This window comes from Nelusetta ayraudi, unplaced genomic scaffold, assembly GCF_046127955.1.
Source record: "Nelusetta ayraudi isolate G7.1 ecotype Tasmania unplaced genomic scaffold, CSIRO-AGI_Nayr_v1 ptg000151l, whole genome shotgun sequence".
NCBI lineage: Eukaryota > Metazoa > Chordata > Actinopteri > Tetraodontiformes > Monacanthidae > Nelusetta > Nelusetta ayraudi.
Window position 1 is genome coordinate 1,797,289 of NW_027466201.1, and position 22,729 is coordinate 1,820,017.

At 46.4% G+C, this 22,729-nt stretch overlaps 1 protein-coding gene across 10 annotated transcripts in view; it reads left to right on the forward strand.

Annotated features, from left to right (window-relative positions):
* The window catches only part of utrn (utrophin), a 174,958-nt gene that overhangs the window by 81,809 nt on the left and 70,420 nt on the right, over positions 1-22,729 (forward strand). The gene's annotated exons all lie outside the window — the stretch shown is intronic.

Sequence of the window (22,729 nt, forward strand, 5' to 3'; positions counted from 1 at the left end):
AGTCACGGCATCAATTATCCGGCCTCAATGTGTCAGCGTGTTGTTTTTTTTTTTCTAATCTTGTTTTTCCACCTCTTCTACTACAGAGTTGTTTCAAACAAAGAGCTGCGCAGCTGACGCACAACCTCGGCGCTGGTCACCATTGTTGTGCGCGCGCGCGCCCACTAAGCAGATTACTCTCTGGGCCGCCGCCGGCTTACTCACCTCGAAAGTCACGAGTCAGCATGGTGAGAGTCTGTCTTCAGTGGAAATTAATGAGGTAGCTGTGGTGGTCGCTGTTATATAAAAAAAATAAAAAAATAAATAGAGGAAGTAGTACAATGGGACTTAATAAAAGAGACGGCTGATGTAATACACTCAGCGATCAGATGTGAATTCACACTGGCTCGTAACGTCCCGCCAAGGCTCTCCTGGGCACCGCAAACTGGGCTGTGTTCCTGTCACAAAGCTGTTTCATCACTCCAAACGGCTGTAGGTCTGATTGGATGGCTTTAAAAACCCTGTTCTTGTTCTTTTCCCAGTAAAAAAAAAAAAAAAAAAAAAATTACTATCAGGCTTTTTGCTGAATCGCACCTTCATATATCCTCACCTGTTGGACGTCTCGTAAACACAAATCAAACCCAAGCAGCCTGCGGCAACATCTTGCCGGTGTTGTCGGTGTTGCTGTATTTCAAAACGAGCTTCAGAATAAGGAAGAAAAGTGGGTTTAAGTGACTTTAGAACATGATTGGTCTGTTTTTACAAACTGCTGTATTAACGCATTAATTGCGATTAATTAAATGCAATCCATAACGCGTGAGGCCGGGTTCACACCGGAAGCGTCTCGAAGCTCTGCTTCCTTAAGTTTCAGAATAAAAGCAGAATTTTACACATGCAATTCAAACCGCAATTAATCGAAGTTAACTATAGAGATTCTGCAATTAATCGCAATTTAAATAATACATCGGTTGACCGCCCTAAAAAAACATACAATGATGCAGCATTTCTCTTGTCAGAAATGCCTTGTTGATTCTACGAGGTACTGGTCCGGAGGTTAGTGGGATGACCTGGTGCCTGAGAGCGTTGGTGATGTCCTGTTCTTTTGAGGATGCAATGCATGCATTGAACAACCTTAATGTCTGTAAGGTTGGGCGTGGGGAGACCGATTATCTTGGTGGTCTCCTTGGTTATGGATGGGAGTTTGGAGCGGGTTTTTTTTTACGGAAATGTTGTTGCAAAAGCAGGTGGAAGAGCACAGTGGGATGGGCTGGATGGGGCTTTTACGCAGTAGTAGGAGGAGAAGAGGTGCGACGTGTAGTTCTTTTGGAACCCTGGGCTAATTGGCAACTCCGTCTTGCAGGTGTGTGTGGGTGGATGGTTGCTTGCTTCTGTGTGGCACCGTGCTATGAATTGCTGACGGGGTGCAGGGGTGCAACCTCAGCTCGACCCCTGCACCCCTGAGTGCAGGAGACGTGGTGATGTGAACAAATGGACAAATGGATGGATGGAGGGATGGAGGGACGGATGGACGTGACCCACTCGGTTTCACGGCCTGCCTTCGGCGTTGCCGTGTTGTTGGCTTCCAATCACAGCTTTCATTGGGTTTCATTGTCCGGAGGCGCGCCACCCGTGCGACCCTGAATGCACCGTAAGCGATACGTTACAGAAAACATATAGATGGCTGCCCACTCGCTTCACCTCCATCGTTCAATTTCCACTCTGGCAGCTGTTTTTCACATGATTTAATTTCCCCTCCCTGAGTCCTACATTCAACGGATGGGATTGTTTTTTCCTCCCCCTTTTATTTTATTTTATTTTATTTTATTTTTCTGTCTCTGACTTGCACTCCCTCTGACACGTCCCTCATCGCCTAATTGCTTATTCCGCCGCGGCGCACACAGCTGCCCTGCCTCCAGTGTGTCATGCAGCGCAGCGGATTGATAAATGACTCGCACGCTGGCACCGCTAAATGTTGTCGGTAAATCTAACGCTGATTGGCCTCCCACTTAGGATGTCACTAACTTTCCATTTTTTTTTTTCCTTTCCCCCCCCCCCACCCACCACCACCACCTCTTCTCTCTCGGCGCCGGGCGCCTTGTTAAAGCTTGAGTGACGTTGGCCGATCGATTCCCTTCATAACGGTTCAGTTGGGCCGGAATTAGAAGAAGAAAGAAAATAGCAAGCACATCCCTGCAACAGGAGGCTTTAATTTAGGCCACACTTTACAGCAGTGCAAGACACCCACGCGTGAATATTAACAAACGCGCATTTGTTCGGCGATAACGAACGCGCTTGTTGTCGAAGCGCGCGCTCCTTAATGCTGCCGTTTCTCCTCCTCGTCGGGGCTGGGTATCAGCAAATTGCACACTGCTTTATATTTCAAGGAAAATTAATTAAGGAGGGAAGATGAAACCTGCAGCTGCGCTGGGGAAAGCAAACAAGAAGCGGAGCCCCAGGAAATCCGCAAACTTTATATTTAGCGTATGTTTAGCCAATTTTCTTGGGCCCAGCGCTGCTTTGATCTGTTGGTAAATTGCACTATTTACCAGTGTTTTTATTTTGTCTCTTTTTTTTTTTTTTTAACTGCACAAGTTTGGATTTATTTTCACAACCACATTTCTTTTTTTCATTTGCTGATAATCATTATGTCGGGGCTATGGTGTTCACTGCAGAGTGTTTTTCAGAGTAAGCACTGGTTTACTGTCACAAGGGGACAATTTCAGCTCAACATTATGCTTCTGGTAAGTGCAGAAAGCTGCAGCAGACCAGCGAATGCTGTCGCCGTGATTATCCTCTGACTCCTTATAAGGCATTTTGGTCTGGTTGGAAAAAATGGTGAAGAAGCAAATAAATGCTTTGGACAAAAATCCATCCAAATGTTGCACAGACACTGCTTGAAAAAGTCGGTCCTGTGGTCCAGTCCAACAGGAATGTGAAGATCAGACCAACTGAAGCCAGCGGCGCCAATGTGCGAGTTGACCGGTGAGTCGACCAGCTCGTGGCAGCAATTGATTTTTAGATTGTATGGATTACTTTTAAAGCACTCAGCGGCCGCTGTCCTGCGCGTGCGGCTGACCTTTTGACACCTCGACCTCCTTGAGCACTTAGGAAAAGGTCCTTTTAGGTGTCCCTGGGGCCCGGCTGAAGACAAAGGAGGCGTCGGGTCGGCTCCATCTGGGGCCTCTTTTCCGTCTCTCCTTGAAATGTGTTTCATGACATGTTGTTTTTCATCGGGTCCAATGATTTGTAATGTGCTGTATGAGTCAATTCTTATTCGCTCGCGCGGCGCATTACAAAACAAGGCGCACAGAACTTCTTCCTGAAGGACGTTGATCTTGTCATGAGAACGATTGACTCTTCTATTAGGAAGAGGTCGGAAGCATCAGCAGATTTCAGGTGTCGCCGATTCGGAAGCCTCGGAGCAACCAAAGGCACAATTAAACGGTGGCGCGTTTGTGGTCAGCGGGTTCGTTGGATGTTGTGTTGAGGCTGTGCACGGGCGCTCAAGTGTGTGCGCGCGTGTGTAGTTCCGCCCGTGTGTTTGCCGGAGACGTGATTTAGAGACTGGGCTTTAAGTCAAGCCAATTATGGCGTCGCAGCTCCCTCCGTCAGGGTTAAGTGGACCAACAGAGAGGTGCGAGGCGCAAGTCACATCCCGTCGTCACAACTCCAAATGGGTTCGATGACACCCGTGCTGCTGAGGGCGTGCGACTGATGGAGACGGGGTGAGGGGGGGGAAAAACAACAACAAAAAAAAAGTTAGATTTTGATAAAAAAATAAGCTGTTGATTCCCTCTGAGTCAGATTTAATATCCCGGAAGAACGTCAGCGTCGGTCAAAACAAGTTTGCGTTCTTCACAAGGAAACACAGTGTACAAAGCTGTAAGTACGTAAGTAAAAAAAAAAAAAAAAAAGCCAGAGAGTGATTGTTCTATTATAGCAGACACTTCTCACCGCAATGTCCTGTGTTCCTTCAAAGGATGTTATTACTTCCTTATTGACAAGCCTGAGAAAAGACCAGAACACACAGAGGCTCCTGTGACTGCCACCTCCAGGTTCGTTAGAAGGAGGCTTAATAGCGGATGAATCAGTGAATATATTTGTGCTTGAACATCTAAGCAATTCTGAGGAGGAAACTTAAAGCGGGGTATGTGCGTGAATGATTTCAGGAAATAAACAAATGTCAAGGATTTCACATGAAAGTCGTATTTCCTTTGTGGTCCCTTGTTGCTTCGGAACAAGAAAGAAAGAAGGAAGAGAAGATGAAAGAGTATGCAGAAAGAACCTACAGAGGCATTAGCACAACGATGTGGAATGTGCACATTAAAGTTCAGCGCGCACAATTAACACCTTGGAAACAATGGACGATTGTTCCTAATGAGACGTGCATGTCGGCCAAAAAAAGCTGCTTCTTTTAAATGGCATCTCATGTATCTCAGACTCACTTTGAGAGTTGCTTGAAATAAATCATTGCCAAGTCGTTGAGTGCTGGAAGCTTCAGCTCTGTCCTAATTTGTTCGTGGTGCTTCTGATTTGTTCTATAGTTCCTCATGTACTCTGTGTACTGTGTGCCTTATTACACCAGTCAGAAACACATTTATTTCGAATTAGGGTTTGCCAATGCACGGTGAAATTTGCTGCATTATTCATATGTACACATGCATCTATCTCTCTTTGTAAGGGTTTGAATGTTTTTCTGTTTTTTTCTGTTCCTGTAATCTTCTGTTCTCAGATATTCAAACAGACCTTCTGCAGATGATTAATCATCCCAGGGGTCTGGGGGGAAAAAAAAAAATGTTGCCTTGTATTTTCTCTCTTGCTTTCTACTGTCCATCTCAATGGGTTGGGGTCTGAAAAAATCAGTTTTTCAAGTAGTTCCGAACCATTGCCGAGAAACAACAACAAAGTGGACGCGTGAAACCATTTACGAGCTCTCATTGTTCCACCAGCTCGTTGCCACTTATCGCCCCTTCTTCCATCGAGCGCCGCTGAATCGGACACTTCTCCACCTTCCTGGTGCGGCTGCCCAGGACGCCGCAGGTTAGACCCGGGTTAATTGGGTATCAGGGCCCGAGCGGCGGCTGACACGGCTCATCCCTTTTCGGCCGCTAAATACATGCAAATGACGGGCGTGAAAATGGATCTGAGCGGCCATCTCGCACGTAGCCAGACGGATATTACTGCCACTTAGACGGATCTGCATTAAGCGCTCCGATTCATCTCCTGGTCCGGCGGCGCGTTAAAGGGCTTATCATTGCTGTTTGAGATGATGTACGACTAGAGAGGTGACGCTGTGACACAAGAGGTTATTTCATTTATGGTGTTTTCGCCTTTGGGAGGAGCGCTGAGGAAATGAGCTCGCGTCTCGAGTGTTGCCACCAGCCGCTTTTCACACGGCTTAAACTTTGTGTGCACGTGTTGTGTGTGTGTGTGTGTGCGTGTGCCTAGTTGCGTGACCTCATGCGCGGCGCTATCTCCCTGTCCACAAGTTACATCAGCCTGCGACATCTTCCCAAAGGGACTTTCACAGTCGGCAGAGCGAGAATTCAGTAGCCTTCCAATCTGCTCCGATTGCGTTATCTTTGATTTGTTTACCTCCGTCGGGCTGCAACATATTGCTAGGAAATCTTTTGAATACTACTATGTTATGACTGTGACTATTTTGGACAGGAAATGCAAAATATGACAATGAAGGAGTCTGGTCTTTTTGAGATTGCCGTGCTGGTGATTTAGCCGTTGGAGAGTCTTGAATATCTTGCAGATCCATATTGAAAAACAACAAACTGATGCACTTTCAGCCAGTCGGAATTTTGATTTTAAGATGCCATTTCACAATGGATGTTTTTCTCAAAGACATCCTGGCAGTTGTAAAGATTCAGAGCTAACTCTACAATTTCAACTTTATCAATTGTTGAAATTGTAAAGTGTTACATGTTAAGCTAATGTTACATGGACTTAACCTGCACTTAACATGTAACGTGAACTTAACACCTAACATGAAAAAACTCAAAAGCTCTGTAAAAACTCTCATCGCCACCTCCATTATCAAACAGGCCTTTCAAAACTGATGAAATGCTAATAATGCTGATCCACTGAACCCGTTTGTACAAAGAGCAATCCGGTAAACTAAAGCCTAGTGGTAGTGGAAATGGAAGTCATTTGCACTTCTGTCGAAAGTTGTCTATCTTGTTTATCTTCTTAATTTGTCCCAAAGCGCATGTTTATACCTTTGCAGTCTATTACCCCATGCAATGCTTGATTTTGTGGATGTAGTCAAACCGACTAGACAATAAGTGTTTAAAATCCGCCTGAAACTCGCGCCTGAAACAGTTCTCAAGGCAAATGTGACAAACGTGACATAGTTCATAATTGTTGTCTGGAACCCGTCGGTGCGTTGCCCTTCGTTGCAGTCGTAACTTTTTGCGTTCATGCCGCGTCAGGTTTTCTCTGTCGCTATTTGACTTGTTCAAAGGACTAATTAGCGCTCATGTTCCCGCACGGTGATTGGCAACATCTGTCTTCCTGCGAGCGTGTCGGCGTGTGGACTTTCCGCAGCGTGTCTAACTAGAGCGTACAAGTGTTAATGAACGAGCGAACATTTTAGGGATCGCTTTGGCACGGCCGTAATTGAACGGCTCTTTTATCTCCATGCTGTCGCTGCGTCTGAAAGTGCGTTTCCCCGCTGCGGAGGATCAAAGGCGCCGGCGGCGGATTAAGAACCCCGGTCTTGATGAACGCCTCCACGGTTGTGTGCGTGCGTGTGCGCGAACGCCCGTCAGTACAAGGAGATCCGATGGAACGTCAGCGTCAGGCCTGTCGTTTCTGTGTTTATGACGTTACATCTGTTTGTGTTAATCCCTCCCCTGCTTGGCCGCAGAGTAACCAGCGCCAGGCCGTTGGATGTAGAGCTTTAATTAAACTCCATTCAACGGCACATCCCGCTGTGCGGCTGGTATGAGTGCAAGGAGCGCTTGGTTCGGTTAAAGGAAATTACTACTTTTTGCAGGGCTATTTTGGAAGTGCTTGCTTTTAGTAGGTTCTAGATAGGACAGGTGATTTTTTTTTTTTTTCTTTTTTTGCAAAGATTCCCAAGAAGTGTTTAATATTAAAAGGATATCAATGTATAATTTAGAATCTTTGATTCTCCTAATCTGCCAGTGAATCTTTTAGCAGGCTGTGTTTCTGCTCCCGTGCACATAAACGTTAAACAGCACACGAGTCAGAACGAGTCAGACGCTCACAGAGGCAAACTCTGTGTGCCAGCGCACCTCAGCAAAGGACGCTGGTTATTGGCTGTGCTTCCTTCGACGCGGGGAGAGCCATCCCGAATTAGCCGCTGCCATTTTGCATTTGGGTTGACAGCCAATTTAAAAGATGTGCATGGAAAAGAATCCAGTCCAATACAAGCGTTAACTATTGGAATGACAAATTATAGACGCTTAAAGGCAGTTTGAATGAGTTTTTATTGCCTTTATATACCAAATGCACCATACAACCTTGATGCCTCATTAAAACTTGCTGCTTTGTTGAGTATGTTATCTATATAGCAAGTACTAATGTTACCTCGCGCCATTAGGCCACTTTTGCTGCATCACCCAATGTGCTAATTCAAAATGTCCTTAAAAATGCAGTTTATGCACAGTGAAAATATTAGTTTATCAACATCAAAAATGTAGTAGCACACCTCGGTGGACAGTTAGTTAACATGTTTATTGTGAAATGAATTTAAACCCGGAAATTTAGTTTTTAAATGGTTACTTCGTTACTATACTTGTAGTTACTATATGGTCACTACACTCATAGCTACTTTCCTTGTCAAAAGCAATACTAGTTTTCCCACTTCATGGTCGTGTTCATGATGCCTGCTCGCGCAACTCATTCGCACGTGTGCGAGTGGATGCATATTTCTCTTCGCACGGGATGATTTTTTTTATTCGCAAATGCGACGAAAACTGTCACTCTGTACAGCTAAACTGTGCTACGTTTGCACAGTTTCCTCTCGTTCTGCGAGCAGAGTACGAGCCTATCCTCCGCAGGTCTGGCCCAGGCTGCATGTGCGTTTGTGAGCGTGTGTCTCTTCACGCACATCCTACCTACCTTCCTCCCTTTCATCTCGACTCGACGTGCTTCACTCAGCCCAGACGAACACGAGGCGTCCTCCCGTCCTCCCCCCCCCCCACTTCCTCACTCTGTGCTCTCCTGCTCCTCTCCTCTGCCATGTGAGCAGCTGTTGTTTGTTCATTAGCCTCCCGTCGGCGGCGCGCGCATCCCGCCGTGCGCTACGCATTGCTCTCCACACAGACGCCCGGCGAACTTCTTCTCCTCTCTCCAGCACCTCTCGGTCTCGCTAACGCGCCCGGCATTGTTTGCGCGTCTATCCGTCTAATTAGCCTAATTGAGTTTGCTTTCCTCCACCGAGTTTGACGTGCCTAGCGAGAGCGCTCTTGCAAACTTAGCTTCCCTGTGATCAACCCGAGCGGCTGAGGGAGACGAGGGAAGCGCAGGCAGATGAAACTTGTGGATGTTTCTTTTTTCTCTTGGAAACATGTTTCTCCCCCCCCCCCCCCTCCTCCTCTCTGTCTGAACAGAGTCTAAAAGGCAGCGTCAGACTTTTCAGCCTCGCACACACAAAGACAGACACACACACGCGCACATGTGATGTGCCTCTCTGATCTTTCGGTGCCTTTTGTCTCCTTGTGGATTTATTTGAACACATCTCTGCTGTGCTGCCGTGTCAGCGCTGTGTCACCGGGACCTCGCCTCATACTTTCTGATTGGTGGCAGGGGGGCGTTGCATTGTGAGGTCATTTTAAGTGTCGCTCGTCTTGACATCCCTTTTTTCACCCCTTTTTTGTTATGTTTGTTTTTGCGGGGTCGACTTTGCGATCTCTGTCAGGACGAAGATGCGAAAGAACCTCCCCCCCAATTGATTGATGAGTACTGCTGTGCGTCACACCTCCACTCTTGTGCTGCTCTCACACCGAATAGATACAAATCCTTTCTAATTGGCCCTGTCAAACAGCGTGTGGCCCCTGGAGATCTCATTTACTTCCTTGCCTGTTTTCCTAAAACATTTTTGGAAGCACTTGTCAGCTGCACTCCCAGTGATGGATTTTTAGGAAAAATCTTGTTAGGGCTGATTGCGTGTGCGTCGTTCAAAGATTCACCCCGAAATTGGTGGGCGGGATGGTTTTAATTGGATGCACAGTGACCCTGTATTATGCAGAGTCAAAACTGTTCAATGATAGACAAGAAAACTCATCTTTAACATGGCATTGGTGAGAATGTCATGGGTGTGATGGAGGGCAGAAGTACTTTCCAATGATCTCAGTCTATTAGAAATTATTATTCCCTTTCATAACAATGGGGGAGTACATGGATTTACTTTGAATAATTAACGTGCTTTAGAATTACAGTATCTTCATCCATCCATCCATCCATCCATCCATTTTTAATACCCACTTATTCCTAAACTCAGATGTCCCATCAAAACATATATACAATAAATGTGTAATGAATGGCCTCATGAAAATGTCCTCAGTCTGTATATTTTCCATTATACCAAACATGCAAATAGTTGAGCATGTTCATGTTTGATGACGACTCGTAAAGTGATGTGGTTCTTTCAATAAGGCCGTTTTCCCAAGTGTCAATCCAACAGAAGGACTTAACCTGCACTATGAACACAATCAATGCCTCAAGACAAAGGCCTGTCGAAGCCCGTATTGATTGACATTTTCCATGTGTATTTCCGCTCTATACTCGTCTTTGGTTGTCCCCGTCATTCCAGCTGAAAGACTAATTTGGCTTTGTTTGTGTGTGTGTGTGACCTTGTGGTGATATATGTTATCATGATATACATCAGGAACACGCTGTGCGGCTCCCACACCGTCTGCCAAGCTCGGGATCAGAGATCAATGGCGCAGATAAACAGCTTTTAATTTATAATCCACTTAAGCGTTGTCACGAGGTGCCCTGTTTACTCATTTAAAGAAATTGATTACATAAGCAGCGAGGTAGGCTGAGTACCTCAACCCAGATTTAACTGCCACCGTCTCCAAAGTGGGACTGAAACCAACTAATTGGTCCACAGATCGGGATTCTTGAGTCTTTTGCCCTAAACCGAGGCCTTAAATCTTCCCGCTGCGCGATAATGACACGCAACCGATCACGGCCAATGCCTTCCCCCTGCTCCACTCGACTGGAGCATGTCAGCAGTAACATCTGAAGCGTGAGCGCAAGACATGGAACTAATGTTGGGAATTATTTAAGCGCCATGGCCCCCGCAAACTCAATTTGCTGCCCCGTTTCCGAAGCCTGATGGAAAACATCTCGTTCGCAGCAAGAACACGTCGTGCGGAGGCTGGAGTGTGAAGTCAGATGAGTTAGTGCCGAAATGTGGCGTTCAGGGTTTTGTTGGGAGGCGTGGCGCGTAAAGAAGACGGATGAATGGACGCGGCCGCCGTGACTCTCGGTTGAAGGTCTGGCAGATGCTGCGTCTTTCAGAAAACGGCCTTGGTAGCCGCTTGCGAGAGGTTTGAGCTGAATGTCCTCGACGTGGCTCGTCTTGAGGAAAAAAACGTAAACCCGACTGCCGCCATTGACGGCAGTGTCAAAAGTCATCAGGGCGTTGAAGGCTGAGTGGTTCTCCTCCTCCGATGCTGAAATAAGTAGGCGGGGAAAATCCTTTCCAGTGGTACCGATTCATCATCCTGCTGTATCTCGGGCCACTTTGGAGGGTTTCGCTCTCCCGGCCGTAGGATTTATAGTTATAGGGCTTGAGAACTGATCCCTGGAGAGAAACCTGATAAGAGAATAAAGACACAGAATATTACCAAAGATGACAGTATTCCATTATGTTCCCCCGTGTGCCGGTCAACAGGGACCGGGTGAGAACAGAAAGAGGATGTGGGCCGATGTTGGCGAAACCAATGCGGCTTTGGTCCATAATGAAAAGGAGATTTTTTTTTCCTTTGTAATAAAGCGCCTTGGGAGAGGAAGCACAGCAATAAGCTGACTCAAAGTTCTTATTTTCACCCTCTGCTCAGAGGATTACCCCGACTTGTTGAAAGGGAATTGAGTTGTGCTGTGGTCCAAGTCATCTGCTAAGTTGTTGTGATGTGCAAGCCATTTATGGAGAGAAGACTAAAGTGCTCAATGCTGACACGACGAGCGTGCCTGTAATGGCTTTAAGAAATTAGACGCTGAAGGGGGTTGGAAAATGTTCTTCTGCTGAGCAGACGCCTCGTCAAGTGTTTCTTGATGGTCTTTCACCATCGCGGTGGCTGAGAGTGCACAGTACGGACAGTTAGATGGTGGTGGGTTAAGTCCAAAGCAAGAGTGAATAGAAATCCAACAGCAAACTGTGTTTACACACGCAAACATCGAAGAGAAATCACTGGACAGTACAGGCCCTCGCAGGCGGGATGTTTGACCGAATGAGGGGTGAAGTGGCTCAGCTCAGCTTGACAGAAAAATGGACTGTTGGCCGCCTCGGCTATGGCAAACGTTCAGGAAGTAATAAAGGCGAGTGTCAGCCGGTGTTTGCAGTGATAAGACTAAAAGAAGGTCTTCACAGAGGCTCGGCGCTATCACTTTCTTTAAACAATAAGTCTGGAGTCAGAAGAAATAGATAAAGGTGAGGACATATAGATGGCGAGAGGAAGGAACAAAATAAGTTCGTTAAATATTTGCCCACCCGTGATATCATCATTCTGGGACCGCCCACAGACTGAGTATTCTCTGAACGCCCACGCTGGTGTTTTTGCACCGCCTTTAGTGTATTAAAGTGTTTGAGGCAAGAATTCAAGCTCTGGTTTTTCTTCACCTCCCTTTCGTTCATTTCTGGATACACCGTAGCCTTGTTGTGCCCTTGGAGCTTGATCTATCAGTTAGCAGTCGTCCGTCTGTCTTTCTCCCCAAACTTGAAACCACCTCTTCAGTCGTTCTCTCCAAACTTCATGGGATTCCAAAACCAATCCGTGATGAAGATGGGAACCGCCTAAAAATGGCCTCTCTCAGTCAGCAAGATGTTTTGGCTTTACTCCTGACCACTGTTGGCGAGAGTTACCACATCATCGGCTCATCATGACTTGACATGAAGTAATGGAGCTGGAGAAACTAGCATGAACAAATCTTCCTGTCAGGTGGTTCAACCAATCAGTGTTCAGCGTTTGTCTCTTTTTTATAATAGGTTCCTGCTGGCTCGACCCAGCTCCGTCTTTTAAATTATTTTTCTTTAGTTAGATTTAAAAAAACAAACAAATCTGCAATGGAAGCCTTTTGAAAGAATCTTGAAGGTCACGTCTTCGCCCAATTTGTATATCTATATAATTTAGTGCTGTGACGTTACCGTGAGAGTTTTATGTTTTGGACTCGTCAGCTCTTATCTTTGCCGTGAACTGTAGCGGTGTTGTGAGTCCCACCCAATGCCTCGTCCCTATGGGGCTGGTCAGGAACTGGACAGGAACACCATCAAGCTGAATACTTTCTGCTCTCAGAAACATTTTCCACTTTCTCTTAAATTATGATGTTGTTTTGCTCTTGTTTGTGAGGACGACTAGGGCGGGTCTGTGACATCGTGGAAATCTGTCTTATTTTTTTCCCTTTTTCGATCGATCCGAGCAACGGTCAATCAACGCAAACGGTGTTATTTATAGATCCTCAGCTGGAATGAATATTTCATTCTCATTCAGGCATAATTTCAAGATCCCAGGTGGGCTATTAAAATCAATACAGCGGTTATTTTGAGTATGCACGGAAACGATCATATTATTTGCTCCCAGCGCGCTCGGAGCGACAGTGGCTCGCTGACTATGAAATTCTTCCACTCCACCGAGTCGGGGTGTCTCGATAAAAATGTCTGAGGATAAGGAAAAGTAATGAAATAGAGTTGAACACCATGTCAGCAGCTGGAATAAGAGCGAGGTGGACAGTTTTGTAAGTCTGAATATAGCAAAAGGATTTTAAGGTAACCGTTTTGTACATGTGCATGTTGTTTTTTTCCTGCTTGTTTTGTCCCGAGGGTGGGGGGTTTGATGTTGAGGTTGAAATGCCGGGCGACCATTAATATTTATTAAGCAAATGCATTAGCAATGAATTTGCCACGTTGGGTTGATGTCGGTTGCACATTAAACAGTAATGTTGTAAAATGCTGTCAAATGTTGGCAGCGTCCGTGCCCAAAGCCACGCCAGTCTCAGACTCTTTTCCCCGCAAATTGCTCATCCGGTGATCTGAAAGGATTCAAGTGGTGAACAATTTCCAAAAATTGCAATTGCAAATTTCTATTTAAATGGTCCAGATAGTCCGAAACCCATCACTTTTGAGCTGGGGCTCCTCTTTTCGCACGATGCAGTTTGACGCTTATGTTATGACTTTGCCTTACTTGTCTGTTCATAGTTTTTTCATGCTTTATTAATTTATGCAAGAACTAATTGCTCATTATGTCCCACCATCCATCACTCCCTCTTATCTTGTCCCTTCCTCTGGGTCGGCACGCGAGTCGTGGTGGGCTTTACATTGCGATAACGGCGCCAGAATTTGTTTTTTTTTTCTTCGTCAGCCATGTGTTTGGATGCTGTCTTGTCAGTTATGTCTCATTTCCCCCTGACAAGCTTGGAGGTCTTATTAATCTTGTGTGATTGCTGGTTGCTTAATAACTCCTTGGGAATTTTTTCCCCCTCCACATTGTCCTCTTGACTGAAAACCAACACAGTGATTGGGGTTTGATTGAGGAAACCAGCTAATTGGAACCGTCTTGCCACCTAAACCCAGCACGTATTGGACTGGTGTCTGAATGGTTTTTCAAACTTGGCCCACAGTGGGAAGAAGTGATCGTTTCCCTTCCCTCTCACTCCCCTCCCGTCCTCCTTAATTCTCTCATGCTGATGGATCCGCGGCGGTCAGGATCTTATGGCTTAAACTCAATATCTGAAGAGGAAAGGGCAGAACACTTCAAATAGTTGTGGGAGAAGAGGGAGGGAAAAGGGGAAAAGGTTCCCTACTGGAGGACACCACAGATGATTGGAAGGAGGTCTTTGAACAGTAGAGCTCACTGGAGTGATATGAATACAAAGAGCCCTCAGCAGAGCCTTTGGTGTTTAATGGCCGTTCAGTGAAACAGAATATTTTCCTCAAAATTTAATACCTGGAGCTTTTTTTTTTCATATGCTGCACTACTCAACACATTGTTTATTCACCCCTGTTGTATTGCTTTGAGTGTTGTTCATTAGTTTTTGTTAGACAATAAACTAATTAGTTAATTGTGATCAATCGCGTTACGATTTGCTTGTTTAGACTTCTGTTATTTTTCCTTTTTATGTCCATATTTATCGAAAACAATATTTACTGGAGTGTCTAATTTGGGAATCAAATTAACGCAAAGAAAGGATTTCCTTACGACAAATACGTCAGAAGGATGTTAAGAACACCTTTCTTTTTAAAGATTAATACAAAGAGTCGCAAGGAAGAAGTTATCTTCAGCTAAATCAAGCATCTTATGTTTTCCTCCAAAAACAAAGTTAAAATCTGAACTTGCACCAGCGTGCTAAGCTATCTGTGCATCGTTGCCACGTACACAGCCTCGCAATTAAAATGCGATTAAAAAGATAAGCTCGTTATGCCTTGTAGTTAATCTTATTGCAATTAACGCGTTGATACTGACGCCCCTTGAAAATATATTTTCACCCCCTGCATTTTGGTTGGAAGCTCAGAAAAACAGAGGATGAACCTCTGTGTTGTACCTCCATCTCCAGGTTACATAGCAAAAGCCTTGTTGACACACCAAGAGGGATGGTCCGAGTCGATAGCTGATTATCGGGCACCAGTGCGCTGCATTCCTAATCAATTTCAATTTCCATCTTAAGGAGCAGAAAATGTATTTCGGCATGCGTTCAGTGTTTTTTTTCTTTCTTTCTTTGCTTATGATCATTGCAATCTGACTTCTGCTCTTGTATTGGATCTTTAGTGGAGCCATCAGCGGTTTGCAGGACCTTTCGTCTCGTGTTGTCTTCTCGCAGGACGCCTCCGGCACGTCAAGTCAATTCCTGGCCAGGTGGTGCATGTGTAGAGTGCTATTAGTTAGTTCAAAGATCTATCGATCAGGCTCGGCTGTTCATGTTCTCACTCCATGTAATCTCTCCTTATCTCCCCGTACATCCATCCTGCCTGCCGTCCATCTGTCTGTCCGCCTCACTTTGTTCTTCATGATGAGAATCGAAACGCGAGTGTCTGAGACGACCGCGCGAGCGACTGAACAGCGCTCGTTTTAATAATTGCGCTCTGTTTCATACGCCAGTCCGTTTTGTTCAGCAGACCCTCGGGAAGCCCTTCTAACCTTCCGCAGAGCGTCTGCACACTGTTAATGAAAAAGAATTAAAAAAAGAGGAAGAAGAAGAAAAGATCCGTTAATGATCTCCGAGTTCAAAGTGCTTCGCCCACGCACGCGTTTTGCCGAATCAAGGCCGCATCAATGTTCCTCCATCCTGTGACATCATGGAATCCCTGGATGGCGTTGCCGGCCCGGCACAAAACACCCAGAGCCCTTATCTCCCCAGAGGGGTGCTGCCCTTCTAACAGGAAAAGGAGTGCCAGTGATAACCTGGGGGCACAGGAAGAGACCTCACTGGATGTTGCGGAGAATTAGAGTGGAATGCACCAGCTGCAGCAACCCCCCCCCCCACACACCACCCCCCACCCCCAACTGACACAGTAGAGCTAGAGAGACAGAGTCCGTTGGATTTGGGTTGATTTTGCAGGATCCAGCTAAAACAAAGTCATATTACGGAGAATCTGCTGGTAAAATGTGACCCTGGGTGTGTTTCCTCGTCAAGCTTGTTTCTTCCTTGATTGTGTTGGAGCTCTATGGTTGTTTGTTTTTTGACTGCGTCATATCATTTCCCCACTTTATTTGAACAGCGTGGCCTCTCCCAGTTTCTGCCCCTGGGCTTTCGGCCGCTGCTCTTTGACTCTCTGCTTACCTCTTTTTGGTTTGACTGTCCTCTATTTGTTGATGTGAAACGGCAAACTGCCTGATAACGAGTCTGTGTTTGCTTGATAGTGAAAATCCAGCCTCTCTCATGGTCGACACTATTAGTGACTTTGCAGAAATTTAACTTGCCAAAATTTGTTCTTGCATTTGTTAAAGCTTAAAAAAAACCTCCCTGTTTGTTAGCCGCTAATTGTCTCGCTGCGTCCAGCAGCAAACTCTTTGTGGCTTGGTAGCTCGGCGCGGTGTGTTTAAGGTGGTCTAGCAGCAAAACAACTCTCCACTGTACCTTCAAATCAGGAGTTGATCATGAGTTGCGAGATGAATATTGGTTGAAATAATCATTTTCCATGCAGCTAAGAGCTGTGAGGCGAAAAGGAAAAAGCCTTTATTTCTGTTTTTTTTTCTTCTCTTTTTCCTTACTAAGTCAGTTTTCATCAGTGAGAATTCAAGGCAATTGCTTCTAAAATATCTCAAACTAGCGGTACCTTTTCCCAATACTTTAATATCTTTTTCCCCCTCGTACAAATTTCCCCTCTGATGTTTTCTCTCTGCTTCATAACGAATCATCCACGTGTCCCTGTTTCCTTCGGGCGGAGGTGCTGCTCCTGAGTTCTTGTCAAACGGCGACTCTTCTTTCAATCAGTCAACTTTTCCCCTAATCTCCTCTTTCTGCCCGGGGGATTGAAAGCATCACATTCTTCCCCCTCTAATGGTTGTAATCCGCTTAGTTTGGTAATGTAGCCCCACATTAACTGGCACATGTCCTGCCTTCAGCTCCGTAAACATACGTGTCGTCGCGTCTTAATCACTGTTCACCATAAAAAAATAAATAAAATCTGAGTTGTCCCACCCCTTTTTTTCCCCTTCTTTACCCCCACCGTCTACTTGAAAATCCACAAAATTGTTTTTGATATGTCGACACATTTCCAGTACGCTGTTTAAGAATATCAGAAATGCAAATATTTTCAATTAGCTAAGCTCACTTCAAAGTCCTTTTACCTTATAAATATGCAACATTGTTCCATATTTTCCTTTTTTTTTCCCTACACTTGACAGCCATCTGTCTGCCTGTCTTTGATGCGCGCCACATGTCTCCCCTGCTGCTCGAAAAACGCCTGCGCACTCGCTCGCTCTCACACGGGCGCCGGCACATGAAAGTTTGATGTCTGAAATAGACGTGCCTTTAATTCGTGTACCTGCTTAACGAAAGGCAAGACATGTGATGTCGTCCAGAAATATAATAAATCCCCCGCGCTGAGGAATGTTTCTGTGTGCGACGGCCTCGTCGGAAAAAGGAAGATCTTTTTAAGATCGTGAGACTTTCATTCATTACAGGCTTCGGCAGTTTGGCCGCGCGGAATCTTAATGGGCTGTCAAGGCGAGCTGTTGTTCTTTGATTAAACTGCAAGAACAATGCGCACAGGATCGCAGTTGGTGCCCCGTCCTTAAACCCAGCCGGCTTGCCGCCCCACGGCCCATTGATATCTTCTTAATTCTTCACACAAATAAAAAAAAAAAGTGTGGCTTTTGTCAAAGCCCTCGACAGGTTCAGATTTCAGAATGGATTTCTGTGTACTTGTCCTTCAGAATTCTCCATTCTATTCCCCCATAGATCATTCTCAACTCCTCAGTTTCTGACGTCTTGCCGCTCTGCCTCGCCTGCATGTCCCTCTTATTGCCTCCATCACTTTTCCTGACTTTGGAATCCTTTTTTTTTTTAATGTATGAAACCCCTCATGAATCCCGCCTTTTTTCACCCGAGAACTCTCCTCTGTGTCCGTGCAGGCCTCAGGAAGTGGGTGGGTGTGTGGCGCGCTAAGTTAGTTTAAGGGAGAGGTGGAGAGGGGGGGCTGGTGGAAAGAGAGAAAGTGAGCGAGGTAGAGAGAGGTAGCAAGAGGAGGAGGGAAAGAGAGGACAGGGATCAAAATAATAAACAGCTGTGCGGAAGAGTGGGACCACTGGCCAGAGAGAGCAGGGGAGCAACACGCTGAGAAAGTGGGTGAAGGATGTCGGGGCCAGTTGGGAAGCTTTTAAAACCATCGTCCGGCATGGAAATCCAATGACAAACTGTGGATTTTTAAAACTTCCTCGTCAGGAAAGACAACAGCAGGAGATCATCGGCAAAACGTTGAATGGCAGGTCGTCGGCTTCCTTCTCGAGATCAGGACGTGGATGTCTGGACGCGGCTTCTTGCAAACATGTGGAAGAAGACATTCTTGTGACTAAGTGGCCGGGCCATGGCAGTGATTAGGAGGGTGTGAGAGAGCGAGACCAGAGGCTTGGCTGGAGACCCGAGGGGCGGGCGGTGAAGGCAGACACTGAAGTGACTCTGTGTCTTCAGACAGTCCTGCTTCGTTTCTCGGGGGTGAACGACGACGGGTGGGGGGGTGGGGGGGAGGAAGGAAAAAAAAAAACAACAACAAACCATGTGCCTCTTTGTGCCGCCGCCGTCTGTCCTCTGAGAGCGTGCGGGACTCGACGTGAACCGGGCGGGGATAGAGTGCTTTTTATCAGAGTAATTGAGAACAAATGCCCCTGCGTTGCCCTTGGTTGGATTGGCTGGACGTCGTATAAACAGCTCCCTTCATGCTTCCGAGGACGGGAAGTGGAGGAAGGGGAACTTGGCAACGCTGAAGGAGAAAAAGGCAGACCTGTCCTCCGCCGGGCCGAGCGTGCACGACGGCCAGATACGGGGCGTTATCTTCACGTCGCAGACCTTGACTGAAGTCTTGTTGGATTTTTTTTTTTTTTTTGAGGTGGGGGGGTTTTGGTTCCCCCAAGGTTCCTGCGTCAAGAGGAGCTTTTCCACTTTGTCAACTTGGCTTTGGCACCGTTTGGCTTGTTAATCCCAGATTCAGGTCCAAAGCATGACTGCAGGGTAGCTGTCAACCAAGCCGACGACCAGCCCGTCCCTCCCTCCTGACCCTCTAGCCCACCACGGTGTTCAGCCAGGCTGCCTATCCAGGGAGGATGCGACGAACATGTGGCGGAGTCGGGCGAGCTCGAGCGCGAGGACAGACGCCCCTGTGTTGCCAAGGACCGTGCGAAGGGCGTAAATCAGCCGTTTCAGGAACGCAACCCGTGTTCGACCCACTCAGGGTTGGGGATCTTCTGCACTCTGGATATGCAACCGATCTGAGCCGATCCGACCTCAATGCCGCCTTGACTGTATCCACAGAAGGACCTTTCTGCTTTTTCTGACTCCTTGCCGTTCATCCACCTGCGTGACAGAGAAGAAGAAGATGTAGTGGCGGTGGATTTCACTCTTGAGTCCCAGTATGATTGGCTTAAATTTTAGCCTTCAGGAGCTGCTCGGAAAGCTCGAACAGGTAAATGTTGACACAATTTCCCAACGTGCTCTCTTAGGGCCGCTCCGTTTGCTCTCACAAAGGCTCCTAAATGCGTTGCGTTCAACTGCACCAATACAAACAGAGTCTATTCATCCTCCACCTTCCCTTGTGTCTGTAGTCGTGGACCTAATTTGGGCCAGTATGAGGACTGAGCTCTCATTAGTGCACTCATTAAAATGGAATAATTGGTTCTGGCCTGCTTTGCTAGTTATTACAGAGTGCCTGCATGCAAGGAGAGCATTAGTATCGAGTGAATCCCAGAGTCTTGACTTAGAACCTAATTTGTCAAAGTAAACCTTTGCAGTAATCATACTAGCAGTTTAATGTTCACACTATTATTTAAATTATTAAATGAAATATTTTTTTCGTTTCGGATCAGTCATGGTTTGGCCTGCTGTTATTCCTCAAAAGGTTAACTGAAGGTTCACTTCAGTTCCAACTGGCCTAGCTGTTGTGAAGAAACCATTATCTCCCACCTGCAGTGTTTCATGGGATACAAAGGACCATTAACCTTTCTGTCTGCTTCCCATAAACTGTGTGTATGTGTGCGCGTGTGCATGTGTGCACACTTGCATCCACATGCATGGTTGATAAAGTGGCGGTGCTCTTGAATCAGTCACTCTCCCGGGTAGTTAAACGTATGTGTGTCTTTGTCTTGATAAAGATTTGTCACAATAAAAAAAAACAACATCTAAATGTAAATGAAAAATTACACAATGCCATGTATTTATACTTCACATAGCATGGCTGCATTAGCAATGATGAGGGCTAGCCTGTCTCGCCTGCTCGTCTGCATGCATGCAGCGGGAATATGGAGTTAATTTCTGTCAACAGACCACAAGCGAAGTGTGTAAAGGTGGCACACATGGTGACTCACATCAAACCTTTTCTGTTGCGTTGTTTATGCTTGTCAGAGACCAAAGAGAGAGCAAAATGTCACCCTGCATAAGAGCTTTGGTGGTGCCCAAATATCGAGTTTTGACCTGGATGGCGGAGGGGAACATTTGGGTTAATGTGGGTGACTGTACTTGAAGAAATTGCCTGTAGACTGAAGAGTTACTCTTAGTACAACATATATTATAAATGCAAAACATGTGCTATCCAAAAACGTTTTTTGTTTTTAACCAACAAACGACCGACTCGGCCCAAAGAAACGTCCACGTGAGGCAGCCGTTTGGGGAACGAACACACGACCCTCCCCTTTTGTCTTTCTTCTCCCACTGGCTCGTCGCTGTGGCTCGGGGCGCTCCCCTCTCGTGCCACTTCTAGTAGCGTTTTGATTTGTGTCGAAAAAGCCTCGCGGCCAGTTGTCCTTTCACGTCCGAGCAGCGGGCTTTGCTCTTTTGGCGGCCGTCGGTTCTGGCATTCAGCGAAATGAAAAGCGGAGCGGCGCCGCAGATGTTTGCGCTTAATTGATGGTTGTGTTGTGTGCTGGCATGGAGGGACCAGCGGATGAGTTGTGATGGCGGGTTTCCTGTCTCGCTGTACCTGCTGTCGCCTGCCTCGGTGTCCTCTGTGCGGTGTGAAAATACTACGCTCAGTTGCCAGCCGCCTCTTGCCGTGTATTTTTGGACAGCGCGTGTGGCTTAGAATTGTAATATGTATGCCAGCAATTCCAGAAGGTTGTTGCGATTTTGTGATTGCAGTGTTGCATATAAAAGGAAATGGTGGCAGGCGTGATGTGTAATCTGAGTATAAGCTACAATGAGAGGCGAGACGGTGGAACCGAGGAAAACGCGGGAGGCCGGGAGCTGCAGCAGGTAGCAGAGATCCAAATTTTGGGAGCTTGTTTTGGATGGTCGGGACTGAGGACATCAGAGGGACAGTCAGAGGCTGTTTTGGAGATGAGGCCAGACCGAGGAGGTTTGGACATGTCAGAGGGAAAAATATTCCGTCTCCTTCTCCGTCCAAACGTAACCGGCCATTTTCACTTGAAGTGAGCTGGTCACGTGACCCCCGTACGTCACGTCCACTGACTCGTAAATGCGAAAAAAGTGTTTCCATGACACTTTTGCAATATACCTCGATATCGATGCGTCTGAAAAACCACCTCATGAGAGCGTCAAAACCTTTTAGCCATATTTGAGAGGTTTTTCGAAGTTTCTGCGTTCCAATTACAAGTTTTTATATTGCGATCTTTAGGTTTTTGCACAGCTCTAGGGGTAATGGAAACGCAGCCAGTGAGTGCATCAGTGGAAGGATGGGCTGGAGGAAGAGGAAATTTATGGGTGGAGTGAAAGAGGACAGGAAGTGAGTTGGTGTGAGAGAAATGGACGCAGATGAGAGGCTAGGACGGGGGCAGATGATTGGCTGTTGGGAACAGCTGAAAGGAAAAAAGAAACAAGCGTCTTTTTTTTTTTTTTAGAAAAAAAGTGCTGTTCACACTGTTAATCTTCTTCTTCTTTTTCTTTGTCTTCTTCTTCTTCTTCTTCTTCGTTGGAGCAACCTTGATGTCATAATGTTTCAGTGTTAAATGCGTCGTTGTCCTCTGCGGAGCAGCTCCACAGTGACTGTGACATAAAACGCTGTCGATTACATAATATCAGTGGAAAAATATTATTTATATCTTCCAGTACTTTTCTTCTTTTCCATCACGCTTTGGGTTTTGTCCCATTTGCAGATGTGTCTCAGCGCTGAAGCCTGCAGGTGGAGTCGCGCTCGTCCATGTGATGGATTCTTTTTTTCTTCCCCCTCCGCCCCAACCCCCCCTTTTTTTATTTTTATTTTCAACTAAAGTGGGTTGAGCGGAGGGGAGTCCCGGTGGAGTGTGTGTGTGTGCATATGTGTGTGTGTGCATGCGTGCGTGCGAGCCAGAGAGAGAGGAGAAGAAGAAGAAAATGGAGCAGTTTTACACATCTAAAAATAAAACATTTGACTGGATCCTCCGCCTGCGTCAGAGCCCCTCGTGGTTTAACCCTCGCACAGAAACACTCTCAACGTTCCCTCTGGGATGCTTTTGCGTGGTGGAGCCTCTCCGGCGCGTACGCGCGTACGCATGCCAACGTTTATAATAAATAAATAAACAAACAAACAAATAAACAAGTTCTCGCTTTGTCACAGAGTCGAAAGCGACGGGCGCCGATAGGCGGCGGTTTGAAAATCTCCATATAGCGGTGTGAATATATAGCGGTGTGTATTGCAGCATAAGTCGGTGTGAAATGTGCAACCTCGGCAACCCAACGCGGTTTGTCGGTGTGGAGGTAGCCGGTCTGCCGGGGCTTCCTATGGATGGCAGCGGGAAGTCACTTAGAGGGTAAAAAGCGAAAATCTTATTAGTCAAACAGTCTAAAAGTACCTCAAGGACATTGAAAGAGAATCTCCAACTGCTCTGCCCTCTGGAGTTGTTGCGCGCAGTCCGCCGTGAACTCCCCGCAGACCCGTTCTCATGACAGAATCCGCCGTTGCTCTCGG